Source organism: Grammomys surdaster, unplaced genomic scaffold (genome assembly GCF_004785775.1).
Source record: "Grammomys surdaster isolate TR1022 unplaced genomic scaffold, NIH_TR_1.0 422, whole genome shotgun sequence".
Classification (NCBI taxonomy): domain Eukaryota; kingdom Metazoa; phylum Chordata; class Mammalia; order Rodentia; family Muridae; genus Grammomys; species Grammomys surdaster.
The window spans coordinates 640,267-647,544 of NW_021604841.1; the positions used below are offsets into that span (position 1 = coordinate 640,267).

A 7,278-nucleotide genomic window follows, 5' to 3' on the forward strand; every position below is an offset into this window, starting at 1 on the left:
ATATACATATGTGTGAGTGTGTATGTGTACATGTTATGTGAGTGTGTACATGTGTGTGTGCATAGATTATATTTATTATATATTATATAATTATATAGTATAATATTACATAAAATCTGTATACATATATATATATATACATATATTTTTTCCTTTTCATTTCTTTTATTAAAAAGAGATTTTTTTCCCTCATACAGTCTTTATGAGCTTATAGGCATTTAATTTACTTGATTCTGAGGTCATGTTTCTCATGGTGTCCTCATGAGAGGCTCAGTCTGGCTCTTACATTCTTTCTGCCTCTTCTTTCATGAGTAATTTCTTGAGCTCTCAGGAGAAGTATTTGATGGAGACTCCTAATTTACTTTCATCTCCTCATAATGTCTGGTTCTAGCTCTATGTAACACTCCTTTCAGCTGCCAGATATAGCTTCAATGATGATGACAGGATAAAACACTGATTTATGAGTATAGCAAAATATCGTTAATAATCACATTATTGCTTTTTTTAGACACATAGTGTTTAATTTTACCCTATATATCTGCTGTAATCAATTTCTAGTTCTTGGTTAGCCAAGCTTTGTGGGGTATTGGTTTCTTTTTATGGAATTGGCCTTAGATAAAATCAAACATTCTTTCGTTATTCCCACTAATTCTATGTCACCACTTCCTGAGCATATTTTTCAGGACAGATTGTAGATCCATGTTTTTGTGACTGAATTGATCTCCATGTTTCTTTTTCAGTAGCTTGCAAAGTAGCTTCCTACCCCAAAAACAAAATAACATAGAGTTGAGGGATCTACCAAGATATCAGTTCCACTCCTCCATGTTCAAAGAGTATGTTGAAGCTATCCTCTGCAATGAGACCCTATTTGTGAAGACCAACCCTTTGCCTTAGCAACATCATGGGTTGTTCTGAGATTTCATAGGAATCCCTTGGCCAATACACTTAATCTAATGGATACTCCCAGTTTCTAGGATTCCTCATGAGGATTATTTTCATACAATCCCAGAAGTTTCCACTTCACTAACCCCCACCCCTAGTCTAACTCTCTCTCATCCCATTCTCTTCCTCCCTTCCACCTTAGCCCATATCTTTTCCTTCCTGCTTGTCTCTCATCCAATTCTAGGCCATGCATAAATTCTATTCTATTTACCCTCCTCAGGAAGATTCATACATCCTTTCTAGAACACTAATCTTTACCTAACGTCTCTGGGTCTAGGGATTATAATTTACTTAATGGCTAATATGCACTTACAAGTAAAAATATACTATATTTTTCTTTCTGGGTTACCTCACTCAGTATGATTTTTTTTCTAGCCCTATTCATTTGCCTAAAGATTACATGTTGTCATTCTTTTAAAGAGATGACTAATACTTCATTATACAAATATATCACATTACCTTTATTTATTCTTTTGTCGACAGAAATCTAGATTGTTTCCAGTCTCTAGCTATTATAAATAAATTTGTGGCTCACATGGTTGAACAAGTGTCCTTGTGGTATGACGGAGTCTGTATACTTCACAGAAATGAAGTAGAGACTAGAAATCTTCAGTTGGACAACACATAACTCAGTTCATAGTCTGATGAAAATAAGAATAAACCCTTTCTGAAAACTACTAGTAATAACTCCAGCATTGAAGATACTTCTGGTAAATCATGAATGTCAGCTAAACCTGCTTGGAATTGAGACTTACAGAGTTGTAACATCATAATTTGACATGGAGATGATGCATATGTGTTGTCTCAGAATTCATGAAGCTGAAGCAAGAATGGTGTAAGTTTAAGGATCAGATATCTTGGCTACATAATTCTCTAAATAATACAATGTTGTGTTCTTGTCTTGCTATTTTACTGTAATTGAAATATTCCATCCAAAGGGGAGGAGGGAAATATATAAAGTTATAGGAAAAAGGAAACTTATGAAGTTTAGAAAGATTCTGAAATTTACAAGAATCACCAAACCCAAATTTAAAAAATAACAATAACTGCTTTGAAACTAAGACTACACAATAAACAAAGAGGCCTACATATCATGGAAGAGCACCAGGAATGTAGCTGTTTTATACCATTGTCTTGTACCATTACTTTGTAATAGTGCAGGAGTTTTAGTAGTGTAGCTGTCTTTAAGTCACCCATGCTCTTGTAAGAAGATCAATCAGTTAGTTGGCTAAATATTCTAAACTTGGCTGAAATAATTATTTTTTGTTTGCTGCATTTGTTTAATCTAGGAAAAGGTTAGTTTGTCTGTCAGTCTTTCTGTCTGTCTTTCTGTTGTCTATTTATCTATTGTTTTCCTATCTTCTCTCACCCAGATCCACTCTTTCTCTATTTCCTTTTAGAAAAGGTTTGTTCTGTCATCTTTTTTCTTTCTTTCTTTTTTCTTTTCTTGTTTGAAAATTTAATTCATGAGTCAGAAAAAAAAAACAAATAGATATTTATTTACATCACTCCAGGAAAATTTACATAGCAATTTGTTTAAAAATTTAATGCAATATAAAGCTGCATGATAATAAATAGGGATTTGTATAATCCTTTAAATTTGTGGTTAGTTAATTTATGTTGATGCAAAGCAGAATACTCATTACAAATGAAAGGTGACATCACTTATTTTAGCTTAAACAGGTGACTGCACACAAGTAAAAAGAACTTCAATTACACACACACACACACACACACACACACGCACAACTTGGGTCATGTTAGCTGTCTGAGAATAATATTTTCGAAAGATATTGCCTAATGGTCAAAGAAATTCTAACTCAAATATCAAGAAGGGTAGTCAGAGGTAAAATAGCCAAGACAAGTGTTTCTCATTCTGTGGTTGTAATCCCTCTCTGGTCACAGATAATATATCCTACATATTGAATATCTACATTATGATTTGTATAAGTAGAAATCATAATTACAGTTATGAAGTAGCAACAAAACAATTTTATTTTTGGGATTTGGTACAATGTGAGAAAATATATTAAAGTGCTACAATGTTAGGAAGTTTGAGAACCACTGGGCTAGATCTTGAATATTCCCTCTGTATCAAATCTTGATATTTTAATCAGCTAATAAGTCTATAGGATAATACTCATATTTACAAATTTTCATGGACATTTTATTCACAGGCACAACTAAATGGAAACACGCAGATACATGTGATATTAAGTGAATATGGATATAATATGTTCAATTACAAATAGTTTATATTTCATTAGAAATACAGTCATTGAAAAACTGTTATTTCCTCAAGGCCAGAATTCATAGTTAAGACATTTAAAATAAATTAGGAAAGGTGATTTTCTCAGTCACCAACATTCTGATTTTGCAAAATGCAAACCTGAGCTTAGTTTATTAGCACTCATGTAAAATCCAGGTATGATAACGTAGATGTACCCCCTTAAAATGAACAATAGATGTAGAGAATCTGGAGCTTGATGGCCACCCAGGCCATTCAATTTATGAACTCTGAGTAGATTGGGAAACTCTATTTCAACAAATAAGTTGAAAATATTTGAGAAATAGCACAAAGTTAACTGATGGCCTACACAGGTATATGCAAATATGAGTAGAGATATATACATATATATAATCACACATACATAACATACAATCACTTCTATAATAGGATAAAAGAAATAGTGATTCATAATACATTTTAGGATAATGTGATTGAGTGCTGAAATATTAGAGATGCCTCAGAATTTTCTCTCATTCTTGTAATATTATTAAAATAAATTTTGTTTCTTCAAAATAGGTCCAATTGATTTTTAGTGTACAAAGACTTGCCTTTTAAACACAAAACAAAACAAATCAAACAACAAAAAAAACAAAGAATATATTGTATAATCAATATTAAGAACTAATTTAGTTGCACTAAAACTAATTTTAACAAAGAATTTTAGTATGTATGAAAAGAGAATTTTATTTATTTTCTAAGGTTTTTTAGTAACACTACAGGCCACACTATTTGCCTACAAATTCTTTCTGAAATATTTTACCTCCTAGTCACTTACTATCCATTCTTCAGAAAAACTTCAATATTTATACTTTCATAAAATATTTAAAAGGATACAAAAATAAATCCAAATAACATATATTTTGCAGTTCTCTTTTATACTCTATTTCACTGTGTTCAGTCATAAACAATATAAACAAGTAAAACATGAAGATGCAACATTTCCTTGTTTTCAAAACATTAACATTGATTTCAAAAGACAAATAAAGGAAAATGATTTTTAAGCTATGATATAACAATTACAAATAATAAGTTTACATTACTATAAAGCAATGAAAGTAAGGGCAGCTATGTTCATGCAATGTGATATACAATAATGCACTTAACAACATTATTTTTATGCACACAATATTTACTTACATTTGCAAAATTGACTGTATATTACTTAAAGAAAATATCAATATATTTTAAAAATGAGAAAACAGACAAGTATATAAACATATCCTGTAGCTATACAATATACTTTTGATGCATTAAAACTAAGGACAAAAAAAGAGTCTATAAATTATGTATATTTAGATGTTTGAATGTTCCCTATAATCCTCATTCATAAAGGGAAGTTTTGGTAAAACAGTAAACTATCCTTTGATGTTGGTTCTGTAGCCTGAGTGAACAAAATGTATAACAAGACATTAGAGAAGAGATGAAGGGATCTGGTATCTAACATAAAGAAGGCTAGAAATTATGCATTCAAAATTTATCTTAATCTAGAAGACAAAAGGCAAAAGCTTACTTAGAGTGCAGAATTTCATATAGGCACCTTCCTCCTACATGATGCACTATCAGAAAAGGACACCCCTCGAGTAGCAATGCATCCCTGCATGAGTGTGGCACATGATTGCAATATTATAGTCACAGCAGTGCCCTAGCATGTTGCATATCACCACACTCTCTACTAACTTCACTTTGAGGTACAAAACTCAGTAACTGACTCACATGGGTTCACATGAATAACTCATCTTCTAAAGTTTCAGACACCTTTGAATACATCCTTTAAACTGCAGCACACATGTACTTTGTAACTATTTAATCATTTTAGACCAAAGTAGTATACGCCATAAAATTTCCAGTCTTTGTTGAGAGAGCCTTTCTATCTGTCTTTATCTTGTTCATGTGCCCCTTATACCAGTCATATCTCATGAACATATTTAGCTATATCTATATTGAATAACTGTAGTTCTTAAATACAATTTTGGTCTTTTCTAATTTTTCTGTGAACCTCTTGAATGCTTTCCTGGAAATTATTTAAAAAATGCATACCTTCTGTCTCAGAGATTTACTGTTATGAATAGACACTCTTATAAAGGACAGCATTTAATTGGGGCTGCCTTACAGGTTCAGGGGTTCAGTCAATTATCATCAAGATGTGAGTATGGCAATGTCTAGGCAGGCATGGCACAGGAGGAACTAAGAGTTCAACTTCTTCTTCCAAATGCACAGAGGAGAAGGCTAGCTTCCAGGGAGATAGGATTAGAGTCTTAAAGTCCGTGCCCATAATGAGATACTTCCTCCAACAAGGCCATACTGACTCCAACAGGGACACACTTCTTTTTTTTTTTTTTAAGTGAATTTTCCATCTGACTTTATTTCCAAATACACTTTCTTAAAAAAAAAAAAAAGCAATACACTTTCTGTGGGAATGACAAATATCAGTATTAGGAAATCCAATTATACAAAAAATACTACATCTAGTCTGGGGTAGATATATTTATTTGTTGGTAACAAACATTATGTGGCACTAATTACACAGTAACTATAAGGTAACTAACATGAGACTACAGAGCTGTAACTCTGTCACAGCTGGGTGGACTTAGGCCTTTCTGGCTGGACACGTTTTCAAAAAACTGGATGCCTACCCCAGAGCTCTGCCAATGGAATCTGTTAAGAAGTAAAGCTCTGAAGTAGTGACTCACCAGAGTTCTTGCAGCTGACAGAAAATAGGCAGGACATGTTAGTTATAAAGTAGTTACAGCCCAATTCACAAAAGTTACCAACTGTTTCTTTTTCTAGAAAGAAGCAAGAAGTTAAGAAATTCTTTGACTGAGCGCCTGGTGTTGGGTGGAGTGCAGAGAGGGCTGTTGGAGCAGTGTCAGAGGACCCTGGCTGGTCAGACAGGCTGGACATTATTAATAATCACGGTTGGCTTCTAAATACTGGTATCAAGATGACTTCTGATTTGTAATCTTAGGTAAATTATAGATAAATGAAAAGGCCAGTAATCATACACTAAGATTAATAAACAGCACTTCAAATTAACCGTATGAGGCTGCGCTTCACAAGGCTTCACAAGATGAGGCACCCAGATTTTTTCTTCCCATGTCTAGCTTGCAGAGAAGCTCTCGTGGCCATCTCAAAAACCTCTCTCGTTCCATCTTTGGTCTTTGCTGTACACTCCATGTACACAAAAGCCCCAATCCTGTTTGCCATATCTCTGCCTTCTTCAGGTTTTACTGGCTCCTGCTTCATTTTGGCTAACTCCCGCCTTGTGTGCTCATCATTCCGAAGATCCTTCTTGTTCCCAACTAGGATGATGGGCACATTTGGACAGAAATGCTTAACTTAGGGACACACTTCATAATAATGGTACTCTCTGGACCAAGCATATGCAAACCATCACATTCTACTCCCTGGCCTCCATAAACTTATTCAAACACATGAATCTAAGGGGGGGGGGTCATATCTACTCATAGTATAAAAAATGTACAGTTAGTATAACTGACAAAGTCCCCATAGTCTATAGCAGTCTCAACAATGTTAAAAGTCCAAAGTTCAAAGTCTCTTCTGAGATTCATCCAATTATTTAATTGTAATCCTCAAAGCAAGATAAGAAACAAGCTGGGAAAACTTTAAACTCTGCCTCTCTGTCTCTGATGTCAAAGCAGTCTTCAGATTTACAACCCCTTTTTTCTTTTCTTTTTCTTTTTTTTCTTTAATTTCTTTTCTTCTTTTATTGGTTATTTTATTTATTTACATTTCAAATATTGTCCCCTTTCTTAGTTTCCCCTCTAAACCCCCCCATCTCTTCCCCCCTGCAGCCTCCTACCTTCATGAGGGTGTTCCTCCTCCAATCTACATACTCCTGCATCACTGCCCTAGCATCCCTCTATGTTGGGGCACCGAACCTTCACAGGTCCAAGGGCATCCATTCCCATTGATGCCAGATAAGACAATCCTATGCAGCTTGAGCCATGGGTCCCTCCATGTGTACTTGTTGGTTGATGGCTTAGTCTTGGGGGGCTCTGAGGGTTCCAGTTAGTTGATATTGTTTT

The 7,278-nt window shown here is 34.1% G+C and overlaps 1 pseudogene; it reads right to left on the reverse strand.

The window, feature by feature from the left end:
* Nucleotides 1-6,054: 6,054 nt before the first annotated feature.
* On the reverse strand, nucleotides 6,055-6,564 carry LOC114632765 (annotated as a pseudogene).
* Between the last annotated feature and the right edge of the window lie 714 nt (nucleotides 6,565-7,278).